Below are 15,525 nucleotides of genomic sequence, written 5' to 3'. Positions count from 1 at the left end.
TATGCAACTGGGAACCCTGAAGAAAAGACCACCATCTTATCTTTGTGGTCAACAGTTCCTCAAGGGAAAGAAATGTGGATTTTGCCCTTTCCTTGCTCCTCCCTATTGGGAGACTTTTAAAAATATTTTTCTGAGGCAACTGGGGGTAAGTGACTTGCCCAAGGTCACACAACCAAGACGTATTAAGTGTCTGAGATCAAATTTGAACTCAAGTCCTCTGAGTTCAGGGCTGGTGCTCTATCCACTGCACCACCTAGCTGCCTCCTGGGAGGCTTCTTGTCCTTTTCCCACCTTTACTTTACCCTTCCCTCTCATGCTACAGCATTTTAGGTGAGATTCCCAGCACCTCCTTCCTTAGTCGAGCTTTTATAAAAATGTTAATTTCTGTATGGATGGTGAACTCCTTGGGCTCCACATGCCTGTTCATTTCTCTCGCAATAAATTTTAAGTTTTCCATGATTGCACATGTATAACTACATCAGATTGTTTGCTGTCTTGGGGAAGGGACGTGGGGAGGAAGGAAGAACAATTTGGAACTCAAAATCTTATAAAAATATTCATATGTAATTGAAAAAATGAAATGACTATTTACTAAAAAAAATTAAGCCTAGTTTTTTTACTAATAGCTTTTTATTTTCAAAATACATACAAAAATAATTTAATTCACACTTGTTAACCCTTATGTTCCAAAAATTTCTACCTCCCTTTTCCTGAGCTCCCTCCCCTAGATACCAAGAAATCCAATATCTGTTAAACATGTACAGTTCTATATATTCCCACAACTATCAAGCTACACAAGAAAAAAATCAGATCAAAAAGGAAAAAGAGAAAGAAAAAAAGTGACAACAACAAAAAAAGTGAAACTATTATGTTGTGATTCACTTTCAGTCCCCATGCTCCTCTCTCTGGATGCAGACGGCTCTCTCCATTCCGAATCTATTGGAACTGGCCCGAATCATTTCATTGTTGAAGAGAGCCACGTCCATCAGAATTGATCATCACATAATCTTGTTGCCGTGTACAAGGATCTCCTGGTCCTGCTCATTTCACTCAATATCAGTTCCTGTCTGTCTCTCCAGGCCTCTCTGAAATCCCCCTGCTGATCGTTTCTTACAGAAAAATAATATTCCATAACATTCATATACCAGAACTTGTTCAGCTGTTCCCCAACTGAGGGGCATCCATTCAGTTTCCAGTTCTTTGCAACCACAAAAATTTTTGCACATGTGGTCCCCTTTCCCTCTTTTATGATCTCTTTGTATACAGATGCAATAGAAAGAAACACAGCTGGATCAAAGGCTATACCATTTGATACATAGTTCCAAATCACTCTCCAGAATGGCTGGATTCATTCACAACTCCACCAACAATGCATCAGTGTTCCAGTTTTCCCTGCAAACCATTCAACATTTACCATTATCTTTTCCTGATATCTTAGCTATCTGAGACATAAGATGGTACCTTAGAGTTATTTGAATTTAGTGATTCAGAGCATTTTTTTCATATGAGTAGCAATGAAGAAGCCCAAGTTTTGTAAAATTGTGATCGTCTGTTGACACCTTCCATTTGGAGATGACAAATTAGATATGGTATGAAGGCCAAGAAAGGATGGCGAGTCGAGCCACGTGTGATGCTTTGTAGCTTACTGGCAGGATTCATTTGATTATGTTTCCATAATGGAAGGGAAGGGGCCAGGGACATAAGGCGTGGTCGGTCTATCTGAGGTACCCAACAATCAGCTCCAGATGGCTATCAATGAGGAACCAGACAAATTAGATTTGTAAACTTTTAAAGGATGGAGGCTCAATCAGCGATGGCGATCACAATAACGTCCTCGGAGGACATTAGAGTTAACAAAGCATTTCTAATATCTGACCTCACTTTGTCTTGTAACAACCATATGGGTGGGTGGGTGAGCTTCCTTTTCAAAATGAGAAGTTGGAAGCCGTGACCTGTTTACAGTCACACAACAAGAAACAGGGCAGGAATTCTAATGTAAATCTTCTGATGTCCGAATTCAGGAGATCCTCTGGCACATGGCCTCTCCAGCATTTTGGGTTCTCTTAAAGAACCCTAACATTTGATCTATTATCAGAGAATCTACTTGGCACGGAGGAAAGTGAGTTGGATCTTGGAATCAGGGGAGACTTGAAGCTCCCTTCATCGCCATTAGTTGAGCAATTAGCTAATTGATCATTGAACCTCAGTTTCCCCACCTGTAAAACGGGGATGATAATAATTGTACTATTACCTTCCAAGGTGGCTATGAGGCTCGAATGAGATAACATAAGTTGCTTAGCAAACCTTAAAGCATCTGATCAATGTCAATTATCATTGAAATAAATAGATGGAAATCTAGCAGCTGATGGAGGCTCACACTTCTTAATCAATTCAGAATTGAAATTGTTTGTTCAGATTGTGTGGCAACAAGTAAGCAGAAATCCTTAAATGATGCTCCTTCTACAAGCCCAAATCGCTCACTGATCTTCAGAATTTCAGGGACAGAAAAAAAAACAGGGTCTTGGACTAATCTTGCCACATACAATTTGGACAAACTAGAGAAAGTATGAAAGGTAAGGGGGGCAAACTAGAACCAGAGGGTAAAGTTCCCCATTTCTCTGGTACCCTTTTCCCTCCATAGGCAGAAATAGCTCTGAAGCCATGCCCTCATCACAAGAGGGTTGAAGATTATATATTCTGAAGCCGGGGGACAATTTCCTCTCAGAAGCTCTTCTTTCCACGCATCCCTCCCCATTCCTAGTTATGGTTTGGGATCTGGAAATAAGATGCTGAGCTTTCACTCCTGCCCCGTCTCAAACAGGATCTACTTTTTATTTGGAAAAATGACATTCAGGGATCATTCTGCCTAAGACAGAAAGGGGCAGAAAAGCTTGATGATGCTGAAAGAAATCCTCTTATTTGGCCTTTTTTGAAGGGTTCCTTGGCTTGATTGGAGGCAGGAATGACATGGGAAAGGTTCTGGAGCCACATTTCACATGAGGGCCTGGACTGACGCCCTGGACAAGGACAGCCTCTTGATCTCCACACACTTGGGTTAGGGACCAGCCTCTCCAAACAGGGATAACCCGAACCCCCTCACAGCAGGGTCAGCCCTGATGTGTCTTGGGTATGTGGCCTCAGGTATTGCAGGAAGATTAGGCCATAATGATCCTGGGTTCCTGCTTCAGGGTGTCTAGAGCAGCTTAAAGATTAGATGTTCAGGTGTTGGGGTGATTCCAGCTGTTCTCGAGGGATGGGAAGGGATCACAGACAAAGGAGATCCCCCTCCCCTGAGGAAGTGGCTGGGCCTCCCAAGACTGGCAGAAATAATTGTGCTGGACTCAGTCACAGTATCAGATCACAGTGGTCTTGACAGCTGAAATTCACCGTTAATCCCCAACTTTGCTAAAGCCAAGTATTTCCATTCTTCTTCCGACAAACACTCCTTCGGGATTACCAGCAAGGAGCACAAATTTCCCTGTATCTGTGTTCCTTGCATTCCCCTCGGTGGAAGTACTCACGGATAAGGCTGGAGCAATGAAGCGGCCCCGTAAATAACAAACAGGTGGCTATGCATGTTAGAGTGTCTTTTGGGAAGCCCTGGGACTAGATGAAGTTGTACTGACCATGGAATATTCCTTGATCAGCATTGCCTGAAAGTCTGTTGTTCCTCTTTCCTTTGAGCTGATGTGTGCTTTAAGGGTCAAGTACCTCTGGCAGCCCATTAAGGTAGCTCCTGGTTTTTAGTCCTAGTATGAATTTTCTTTTATTCATGATTTAGTAGTAAAATCTCTACCTGAAGCACAAATTGCTTTTTTCTACCATCACCAACAAAACAGCTTTTGCATCTCCAGTGATGGGGAACTCACTAACAAAGCATTTTCCAATTCTGTTAGCAAGTCCTTCCGACACTAAGAAGAAACCCAATTCTCTAAAACTTCCATCGAACTGTTCCTAATTCTGCCCTTTGGAACCATAGAGAATAACCTTAAGCTTCTGAAGGCTTTCCAATATTCAAAACCAACTGTTATGTCTCCTTAAGTCTCTCCTTTGTCTCCTCATATTTCCTCCCTTTATTTTATTTTTTTATTTTAATTTTTTGCTGAGGTAAAATTGGGGTTAAGCGACTTTCCCAGGGTCACACAACTAGGAAATGTTATATTTCTTCCCTTTAAGTTAATTAACCGCCATTCCTTCAGCCCATAGAAGCCATGGTTTTGAATCCATTGGACATCCTGGCCATCTAAAGAATCCATGGAAGATCCACTCATTGACCTGGACAGAGCACAAACTTTTGCATGTATAATGATTCCCAGGGCCTCCCTTCTTCTCTGGACCTGTCACAGGCATCTGGATGACTCTCCTTGTTCAGGCCCAGCCACTTCCTCAGGGGAGAGGGATCTCCTTTGTCCCTGACCCCTTCCCATCCCTCGAAAACAGCTAGAATCACCCCAACATCTCTAAACTTTAAGCTGCTCTAGACACCCTGAAGCAAGAACCCAAGACCATTATGGCCTACCTCTCCCTGCAATGCTGAGGCCACATACCTAAGACACGTCAGGGCTGACCCTGCTGTGAGGAGGTTCAGGTTATCCCTGTTTGGAGAGGCTGATCCCTAACTCAAGTGTGTGGGGATCAAGAGGCTGTCCTAGTCCGGGGTGTCAGCCCAGGCCCTCGTGTGAAAGGCTGCTCCAGAACCTTTCCCATGTCATTCCTGCCTCCAATCAAGCCAAGGAACCCTTCGAGAAAGGCCAGATAAGAGGATTTCTTTCAGTATCTTCAAGCTTTTCTGTCCCTTTCAGGACTGATGCATTACTGAATTGTCTTAGAAAGAAAGAGCTTTGGGAGTGACCGGATCACACTGCTACTCCCTGAGCTTGCCATCCACTGAGACCCCTGAGTTTTTCTCACACCATAATATGGTGACCCTCCCTAGTTTGTGCTGGCTATAGAAAGTACCCCAAACGGTTCTGAGCCTGAGCCACCTGCAAGAGTCTTTTTGGACCCCGGTCTCATTATTTGACAAATAATGAGCATGTCCACATCTCCATGACAACAGCTGATATTCCCATAGTTTGTAAAGCTCTTCCACAAATTAAGTTGCTCAACCTCACGAGCTCTCAAGTACATCTAGCTCGGACCCGCATTGTATAGGGAAACCATTGAGACCAAGGAACTTGCCCCAAATCACACAGCTAGTTAATACTGAAGGCAGGATTTGAATCCAGATCTCTAAAGACCTTTTCAACTATACTACCTTGCCTGTCAGTTGATGTCCTTGATGACCAGAACCACTGATCCCAGAAGCTTGGAGCACACCAGTCATGGGCCTCCTGCCATGCTCTTCCAATACTCATCCAAGCAGTTGGTTCCTAAGCCATTTGTAATAGAGCATCTAGTGTGAAATTTCTCTATGGGACTGGAACCAATTCAATCTAAAAAAACCCTTAGTTACCACACTATGAGCCAGATACTAAGAGAGATACAAGGAAAGTATAGCAGCTTTCCACCTGAAGATTTTAAGTCTAATAGGGCTGATACACAATAAATATGAACAATTACAATGTGAAACACAATATAGTAAATTTATAACTGAGGTACAAGCATTCAATGGCCACACAGGATCGTGGGAGGGGATCTCAGAGGTCATTCGAAGCCAACCTCTTCAATGTCCTACAGGCAAAAAGAAGCGGAGGATCCCCCCTGAAGTCAGCAACTCCAAGTTTGGTTTCTACCGGGTCACAATGGCTACCATTTTAACTTGGTAGAAGATGGCTGCATTATGATACCTTCATTTTGGAAGCCAGACATCTTAGATTACCCCAGGCTCCTTCTCTAGTATCTAAAAAGGATCTGTGTTGAGTTGGGTACAGTTTGTTCTACACAAACTTGTCCTGGTTTCCGGGGCTCACAAGGCAGGTTCCAGAATCTAACCCAACCTACAGAGAGCAGCAGGCAAACAAGACCTTTCTCCTTTGGAGCACCTGCCAACCGCCATCTTCCTGCTCTTCTACAATTCTGCAGTTCTTTAAGGGTCCCCCAAAATCAGTCATCCCCAGAATGAGAGGCATATTGCAGCTATTGGCTCGGCCCCCAAAGCCCTTTCTTAGATTCAGCAATGTGCTTTGGCCCTGCTTGCCCACTAGGAGACACAGCCAAGTATAACAGCCCACAGATTTTTCACACCAAGGCCTCTCCTGATTCAACCTCCTCAACTTGTCCAGGTTGATTTTATTTACATCGATTTGAGTAAAGCCACTGGTTCAATGATCCCCTGTACCCAAACCTAACACTGTGCTTTCTCTGGCCTGGGCCTATCTAGCCAAAAATGTTTTGATACAAAATCTCTTCAGTACCCTCCAGCCTTAAAAAAACAAACTCACTCTTTTGAACCTGAAGACTGCTCAAACAATGCCTACTTCTGCTTATGGGAGTATTTTACAGATTTATTTCACTGTAAGCTTCTCCACTGGCCACCCCAAAGACTGCGGGGAAAAAACTCAAGCTTAGAAGGTGAACCCAAGGATCTCAGCCCTGGAAAGTCTCATGCAAAGGGAAACACTGGGTCTTGCCAAAGATGTGGCAGCCCATAGCTGTACCAGATCTAAAATTATATTATAAAGCAGCAGTTACTAAAACCATCTGGTATTGGCTAAGAAATAGACTAGTTGATCAATGGAATAGACTCACCAAAAAGCTAGCCGAGCCCCAAGTGAAGGAAACAAGAGATTCATTCCATCTCTGTGCTGGTTGGAGGCTGAAGAAAGCAGAGGCAGAGGCTAAAGGACAAAACCCTTGGATTTGGCAACATTTGAATTCCAACAGTTATAAATTAAAGATTTGGGAAAGGGGAAGGAAGTGTCTTCAGGGCCCTGCGTCTGGAAGGGTACTTCACAGGCAGGGCTGAGAAGAAAGAATGAGTATTCCAGGAATGGGAAAATAGGTGAACAAAGACACAAAGACAACAAAAATAAGTCAAGAATGAAGGATATGTGGGTAGCCAGAAGCATGGGCAAGCACAGAGCATCACTTTGGGGTACCCAGGCAAACTGGAATACCTTGGAATAAACATTGCCACTGGTTCTTTCTCTTAACTTCAAGGGAAATGTCTCAGATAATGCTTCCACTTGACTGGCTGGTCGCAGAAGAGAGTTCAGCTGCATTGGAGAGGAGTTGGTGGCTGGGCTCCTGCACTTCCCCCACTGAGACCAAGCTGGTCTGAAAGACTCACCAGAAAGCTAGCCGAGCCCCAAGTGAAGGAGACAAGAGATTCATTCCATCTTTGTGCTGGTTGGAGGCAGAAGAAAGCAGAGGCAGAGGCTGAAGGACAGAACCTTTGGATTTGGAGATATTCGGAGGGCTCTAAGCTAAACCAGCTGTGTTTTGAGAAGAACAAGAATTCCAACATTTGAACTCCAACATTTCAAAGGACAAAACAGCCAATAATTTTAATAATCTAGTGTTTGACAAACCCAAAGACTCCAGTTTTTGGGATAAGAACACATTATTTGACAAAAATTGCTAGGAAAATTGGAAATCAGCATGGCAGAAACTAGGCATTGACCCACACTTAACACCGTACACCAAAATAAGGTCAAAATGGGTTCATGACCTAGGCATAAAGAATGAATTTATAAATAAATTGGAAGAGCATAGGATAGTTTACCTCGCAGACCTGTGGAACAGGGAGGAATTTATGACCAAAGAAGAACTAGAGATCACTACTGACCACAACATAGAAAATTTTGATTATATCAAATTGAAAAGTTTTTGTACAAACAAACAAATGCAAACAAGATTAGAAGGGAAACAATAAACTGGGAAAACATTTTTACAATCAAAGGTTCTGATAAAGGCCTCATTTCCAAAATATATAGAGAATTGACTCTAATCTATAAGAAATCAAACCATTCTCCAATTGATAAATGGTCAAAGGATATGAACAGACAATTCTCAGATGAAGAAATTGAAACTATTTATAGACATATGAAAATATGCTCCAAATCATTATTAATCAGAGAAATGCAAATTAAGACAACTCTGAGATACCACTACACACCTGTCAGATTGGCTAGAATGACAGGGAAAGATAATGGGGAATGTTGGAGGGGATGTGGGAAAACAGGGACACTGATACATTGTTGGTGGAATTGTGAACACATCCAGCCATTTTGGAGAGCAATTTGGAACTATGCTCAAAAAGTTATCAAACTGTGCATACCCTTTGATCCAGCAGTGTTTCTACTGGGCTTATACCCCAAAGAGATACTAAAGAAGGGAAAGGGACCTGTATGTGCCAAAATGTTTGTGGCAGCCCTGTTTGTAGTGGCTAGAAGCTGGAAAATGAATGGATGTCCATCAATTGGAGAATGGTTGAGTAAATTGTGGTATATGAATGTTATGGAATATTATTGTTCTGTAAGGAATGACCAGCAGGATGAATACAGAGAGGACTGGCGAGACTTACATGAACTGATGCTGAGTGAAATGAGCAGAACCAGGAGATCATTATATACCTCAACAACGATACTGTTTGAGGATGTATTCTGATGGAAGTGGATCTCTTCGATAAAGAGAGCTAATTCAGTTTCAATCGATCAAGGATGGATAGAAGCAGCTACACCCAAAGAAAGGACACTGGGAAATGAATATAAACTGCTTGCATTTTTGTTTTTCTTCCCGGATTATTTACACCTTCTAAATTCAATTCTCCCTGTGCAACAAGAAAACTGTTTGGTTCTGCACACATATATTGTATCCAGAATATACTGTAACCTATTCAACATGTAAAGGACTGCTTGCCATCTGGGGGAAGGGGTGGAGGGAGGGAGGGGAAAAATCGGAACAGAAGTGAGTGCAAGGGATAATGCTGTAAAAAATTACCCTGGCATGCGTTTTATCAATAAAAAGATATTAAAATAAAAAAAAAAAGAATCTCTGGAACTCCAGAGTAAAACATAATTCTGCCAGAGGGGGAAAAAAAAAGAATGAGATTATAAATAAATTGGAAGAGCATAGGATAATTTACCTCTCAGACCTGTGGAAGAGGGAGGAATTTATGACCAAAGAAGAACTAGAGATAACTAATGACCACAAAATAGAAAATTTTGATTATATCAAATTGAAAAGTTTTTGTACAAACAAAATAAATGCAGACAAGATTAGAAGGGAAACAATAAACTGGGAAAACATTTTTACAGTCAAAGGTTCTGATAAAGGCCTCATTTCCAAAATATATAGAGAACTGACTCTAATTTATAAGAAAGCAAGCCATTCTCCAATTGATAAATGGTCAAAGGATATGAACAGACAATTCTCAGATGAAGAAATTGAAACTATTTATAGACATATGAAAATATGCTCCAAATCATTATTAATCAGAGAAATGCAAATTAAGATAACTCTGAGATATCACTACACACCTGTCAGATTGGCTAGAATGACAGGGAAAGATAATGCGGAATGTTGGAGGGCATGAGGGACACTGATACATTGTTGGTGGAATTGTGAACACATCCAGCCATTCTGGAGAGTGATTTAGAACTATGCTCAAAAAGTTATCAAACTGTGCATCCCCTTTGATCCAGCAGTGTTTCTACTGGGCTTATACCCCGAAGAGATACTAAAGAAGGGAAAGGGACCTGTATGTGCCAAAAGCTGGAAAATGAATGGATGCCCATCAATGGAGAATGGTTGAGTAAATTGTGGTATATGAACGTTATGGAATATTATTGTTCTGTAAGAAATGACCAGCAGGATGAATACAGAGAGGACTGGCGAGACTTACATGAACTGATGCTGAGTGAAATGAGCAGAACCAGGAGATCATTATATACCTCAACAACAATACTGTTTGAGGATGTATTCTGATGGAAGTGGATCTCTTCGATAAAGAGAGCTAATTCAGTTTCAATTGATCAAGGATGGATAGAAGCAGCTACACCCAAAGAAAGGACACTGGGAAATGAATATAAATAAACTGCTTGCATTTCTGTTTTTCTTCTCGGGTTATTTCTACCTTCTGAATCCAATTCTCCCTGTGTAACAAGAAAACTGTTCGGTTCTGCACATATATATTGTATCTAGGATATACTGTAACCTATTTAACATGTATAAGACTGCTTGCCATTTGGAGGAGGGGGTGGAGGGAGGGAGGGGAAAAATCGGAACAGAAGTGAGTGCAAGGGATAATGCTGTAAAAAAATTACCCTGGCATGGGTTCTGTCAATAAAAAGTTATTTTAAAAAAAATGTGGCAGCCCAGATGCTTATTGGCAGATTTCCATCTCCTCTGCTAGGATGTCCCCAAAACAGAAAGCAATATCTTTTCCCCAACCAATTTCTCCAATCATGGCTGCTTTTCCCTTAGAAACTATCACCAGTGGTGGCTGAACTACAGTCCCTTCCAGTTCTAAAATGGTTTATCAGCCACTTGTCTCTTCTTTCACCTTCAACCCTCCTGCTAGTTGGTTGCCAACCTCTGATGGTTGATTCTACCTCCACAATATCCCTCTTGGGGTTCCGTCCCACCCTCCATGCTGATGGATCCAGCCCACTCTTCTAGTTCAGGTTATTTATTCTTTGACCTCTGCCTTCTTCCCTAACTCTTTGCTCCACAGCTGCCAAACTGATCTTCCCAAGACACAAATCATACCATCTCCCTCTTCTTCTGTGATTCCTTATTACTACCAGGAAAAACAATTAAATTTAATTTAAGTTTTAATTTTGTTCCAGCTACTCATCAGGCTCTGTGTGCTAGACACCAGACATACGGACAAAAATTAAAACATAAAAACATAAAAAAAAAAAATAAAAGCTGTCCTCAGCAAGCTTCCATTCTAAGGAAGGGGAGGGGAGGGCGATGGATATAGACGCATAAAATAATCACAAACATATTAATACCTGGGGGGGGGCAGCTAGGTGGTACAGTAGATAGAGCACCAGCCCTGAAGTCAGGAGGACCCGAGTTCACATCTGGTCTCCAACACTTAAGACTTCCTAACTATGTGACCCTGGGCAAATAAATTTAACCCCATTGCCTCAGGAAAAAAATAAAACAAAACAAAAAAACCAAATCCAACCTCAGACTTTCCTAGCTGGGTGACCCTGGGTAAGTCACTTTACCCTGTGTGCCTCAGTTTCCTCATCTGTAAAATGAGCTGGAGAAGGAAATGGCTAATCACTTCAATATCTTTGCCAAGAAAACCCTAAGAAGTACAGGATTGAAACAAGTTACAACATCAGCTGATCAAATGACATATACACTGATTCTTGGAGAGAGCTTAGGATCCTGAGAGGCAGAAATAGTGAAGGGACAACATGCTAGGATGCAAAAAAAGGGTTTGCAAAATGCACAGGGCATGTGGAGGGAGATCAATAAATATTTACTGAGCACCTACTGCCTACAGGCAGTTGGGAAGCCTACAAAGATAAGAGACTCTGGGGACACTGCATGCTAAGATAAAAACCAACCACTGGCCTGATAAATTACAGATACTTAAGAAGGGAAGTATGAGAAAAGGGTTGGAAAAGATAGCTCGAGTTGTAAAGGGTTTTCAAATGGTGGCCGAGGGATCGGTGTTGCTCCCTAGGGAGCCATGGGAACTGTGGAACAGGGCAAGAGTCTGCTCTAGGAGACCCACTCTGACAGTTCTGGGGAGTATAGAGGATAGAAGGCAGCAGACATGGAACTTCCCTCAGCTGGTACCTTTTGTGAGTTGATGTGTGTGGGAACAGACTTTGAGCTTAATGATAAATGAATTTCCATGTGGTTTCAAGGTCTACAGAGAGATTTCCTTCGAACAACTTATAAAACACACGGATCCACAAGGATTTCTACCTCCGTTTTCCAGAACAAACAAAATAGTGGAGCCATGAAGTGAGCTGTCTGCTGTAGCATAGCTAAAGCCAGGATATGAACTCCGGCACGGCACTCTCAGAACCAGGGCTCCTTCCACCGAGCAGCATTGCCCTTTGGGTGTCATGCCGTGGCCTGCATGATCTTGAGAGGGGAGTGAGTCCCTGAAGTCACTCTACTTGGGGGGTGGACTTGGAAGCCTCTAAAATCCCTTCCATCTCTAAATTCAGGCTTCTCTGGTCCCATAATCCCCTGGGCTTCAGAAAAAACCAATGGTCTGAGTCACCCCCTGGGAGCAGATCAAGCTAACAGAGTTTCTCTGTTGAGAGCATGACAGCCGAAGAGATTGGCGGGCAAATACTGGCAGAATTCTTGAAGGGATCATCATAGATCAATAGACCGCAACAACGCCATCCATTATGATTTTTTCTTCTTTTTTTAAATAATTTTTTATTGACAAGATCCATTATGATGTTTATTTCTTCGAATTAAAAAGGTTTTGCACAATACCCTTGGATCCAGCAGTTCTGCTACAGAAGAAATCATGAAAGACAGACAAGGATCCACGTGTGCAAAATGTTTGTGGTGGCGAAAAACTGGAAACTGAGTGACTGCCCAGGAGCTGGAGAGCGGCTGAGGAAGTTATGGGATAGGAATATAACGGAATATTATTGTTCCATGAAAAATGAACAGCTCGATGTCAGAAAAACCCGGAAAAGTTTCTATGAACTGATGTTGGTGGAGCAGCAGCACCAAGAAAACATTGTACGGGGCTGTGTGCTCACCAACTAGGCGATTCTGTGATCCAAGACAAGTCCAATAAACTGGATAGAAAATGCTAAAAACACCGAGATAGGGATCTATGGAGAATGAATCTGGATCAGAGCACAGAATTTCCCCTTTTGGTGTGTGTTTTTCACTTTCTCATGGATTTTTCCCTTTTGGTCTTATTTTTCTGGCTCAGAATGACAAATATGGAGGTGTGTTGGGGAGGGCTGAATGTGTTTAACCTGTATGAGGTTGATCGCTGTCTTGGGGATGGGGAAGGGCAGGGAGGGAGGGAGAATAACTTGGAACACAGGGTCTTACAGGGTCTTGCACACGTTTGGAAGGCTGGAATAGCACTGAGGAAAAACAAGGGCATCTAACTGATCCCAGGATTTACAGAGGCCTGCTCGGTGCACCAGGGGAGGACGGCACCCACTTTGTTCCTCAGAACTGGGGAGACATTGGGCACCAGTCGGGCGAGCAGAAGAAGGGCCGGGCCCCTCACAGGACTGTTAGGTGGAAAGCCCTTTGTGACGTCACTGCCGGGGCGGGAGGGGATGAGGGGTCCGGAGGCCCAGGCAGAGACACGGGAGCTGGGCACAGCATGCCCCTCCCGGCCACATCCCTGCCCAGCAGGTGGTGGAGCCCCGCTGACTGAAGGTCCTCCTCCCCGGGAGGGGGCAGACGCTGTCCGCTCTCCAGCATGCTTCCCGGTGGCCGCTGCTTCTGGGGCTGTCTCCTCCTCCTCTGCCTGGGAAGGATTCTCAGGGAGTGCCGGGGCTTCTCGGCGCCCCCTCCCCTGCCCACGGGCCGCCTTCCCCATGTGGAGCGGTACGAAGTGGTCCAGCCTCTCCGGTTACCCATCTCGGGAGCCCTGAACGAACTCTCTTCAAGCCCAACTCTGTATCCCGAGACCATCCGCTACCTCCTCGGCCTGAGGGGCAACAACTTCACCCTCCTCCTCCGCAGGAACCGGCACCTGGTGGGGTCCGACTACACGGAGACCCACACCCTGGCCAATGGCACCGAGGTGACCGAGAAGCCGCAGGCGGGGCAGCCCTGCTTCTACCAGGGCCACGTGGAAGGGCACCAGAGCTCCGTGGCCAGCATCAGCATCTGCCGAGGGATCCGGGGCTTCTTCAAGACCGGCTCCACCGTCCATCTGATCGAGCCCCTGGACCACGAGAACCACGGCAGTTCCCAGGAGGGACGGGGCGGCGCCCAGGGACAACACGGCGTCATCCAGGGGCGCCATGACAGCTCTCCCAAGAGACGCAGCAACGGCACCGACCAGGGCTACGAGCGGCAGCAGGAGAAACCCGGCAGGGCCCACAAAAGCCCGGGCACCACCGAGACCACGCAGGGCAGCACCCGAGAGCGACAGGGCACCGGTCCGGAGAGCCCCGGCACCACGGAGAGTCAGCAGAGGAGCAGCAGCGCCCAGGGCCGGTACGTGGGCAACGAGAAGCGGCACCGGAGCGACCAGGGCAAGCACGCCATCTACAGGCAGCAAGACCTCAAGGAGAAAAAAAAGACTTGCGCCGTGGGCAAGGTCAGCCTCAAAGGGGAGCTGGAGACCATGATGGCGGCCGTGCCTTTGCCCCAGAACTGGATCCCGGGCTCCGCCCCGAAGGACACGCACTACGTGGAGCTCTTCGTGGTGGTGGACAACGTGGAGTACAAGAAGTACAACAGCCTCAAGAAGATGCGCCAGCGGGTGAAGGAGATCATCAACCACGTGGACCGGCTTTATCAGGAGATCAACTTCCGGGTGGTTCTGACCGGCTTGGAGATCTGGGACAAAGGCAACAAGGCCCCGGTGGACACCAACATCGAGACCACGCTGTCCAGCTTCCTCAAGTGGCGGGTCAAGGACCTGGTCCGGAAGAAGCAGCACGACAACGCGCAGCTCATCTCGGGGGTCAGCTTCGGGGGCGCCGCCATGGGGCTGGCCAGGCTGGCCTCCATGTGCACCGAGGGCTCGGGCGGCGTGAGCCAGGACTTCAGCGCCAACGCCTTCGGGGTGGCCACCACGCTGGCTCACGAGATGGGCCACAACCTGGGCATGGACCACGACGAAAACATCAAGGACTGCCAGTGCGACAACGCGCAGAACGGCGGCTGCGTCATGACCTCCAAGTCGGGCACCCTGCTCCCCAAGAAGTTCAGCAGCTGCAGCAAGTACAACCTGCAGAAGTTCCTCGGAGGGAACATCTTCTCCTCGAGCTGCCTCAACAACTTCCCCGTGCTGGAGACGCTGGAGGAGAAGCCCGTGTGTGGGAACAAGTTTTTGGAAAAGGGGGAGGAGTGCGACTGCGGCTTCCCGGAGGAGTGCTCCAACCAGTGCTGCAACGCCAAGAGCTGCCGGCTGGCGGCGGGCGCCGAGTGCACCGAGGGCGAGTGCTGCCAGGCGTGCCAGGTGCTGCAGGCCGGCGAGGTCTGCCGGGAGGCGCAGAGCGCCTGCGACCTGGCCGAGTACTGCGACGGCAAGCAGGCCAAGTGTCCCGAGAACGTGTACAAGGAGAACGGCACCCCCTGCTGGCAGGGCTACTGCTACAACGGCACCTGCCCCACCTACTCGCAGCAGTGCCAGGCCCTCTGGGGCGTGGGCGCCGACGTGGCCAAGGACAAGTGCTTCCTGCTCAAGCTGGCCAAGGGCTGCACCGAGGCCTTCTACCCCTCCCGGAAGGGCCTCGACATGTGCGGCCACCTGTTCTGCTCCCGGCCCAGCCACATCCGGCCCACGCTGCGGCACCTGTGCAGCTTCCTCCTGGAGGAGCAGCGCTGCGACCTGGCCATCACCCAGAGCGAGTACCACCAGCCCTTCGTGACGGTGGCCACGGGCACCAAGTGCGACAACAAGAAGGTGTGCTTCCACAGCAGCTGCCAGGACCTCAGCGT

General features: G+C 46.0%; 1 protein-coding gene across 1 annotated transcript in view; it reads right to left on the bottom strand.

The window, feature by feature from the left end:
• The window catches only part of MAP3K13 (mitogen-activated protein kinase kinase kinase 13), a 145,483-nt gene that overhangs the window by 75,576 nt on the left and 54,382 nt on the right, over window positions 1-15,525 (bottom strand). The window lies entirely within an intron of this gene.

Source organism: Antechinus flavipes, chromosome 4 (genome assembly GCF_016432865.1).
Source record: "Antechinus flavipes isolate AdamAnt ecotype Samford, QLD, Australia chromosome 4, AdamAnt_v2, whole genome shotgun sequence".
Classification (NCBI taxonomy): Eukaryota; Metazoa; Chordata; class Mammalia; order Dasyuromorphia; family Dasyuridae; genus Antechinus; species Antechinus flavipes.
This window is presented reverse-complemented; position numbering and strand designations above follow the sequence as displayed.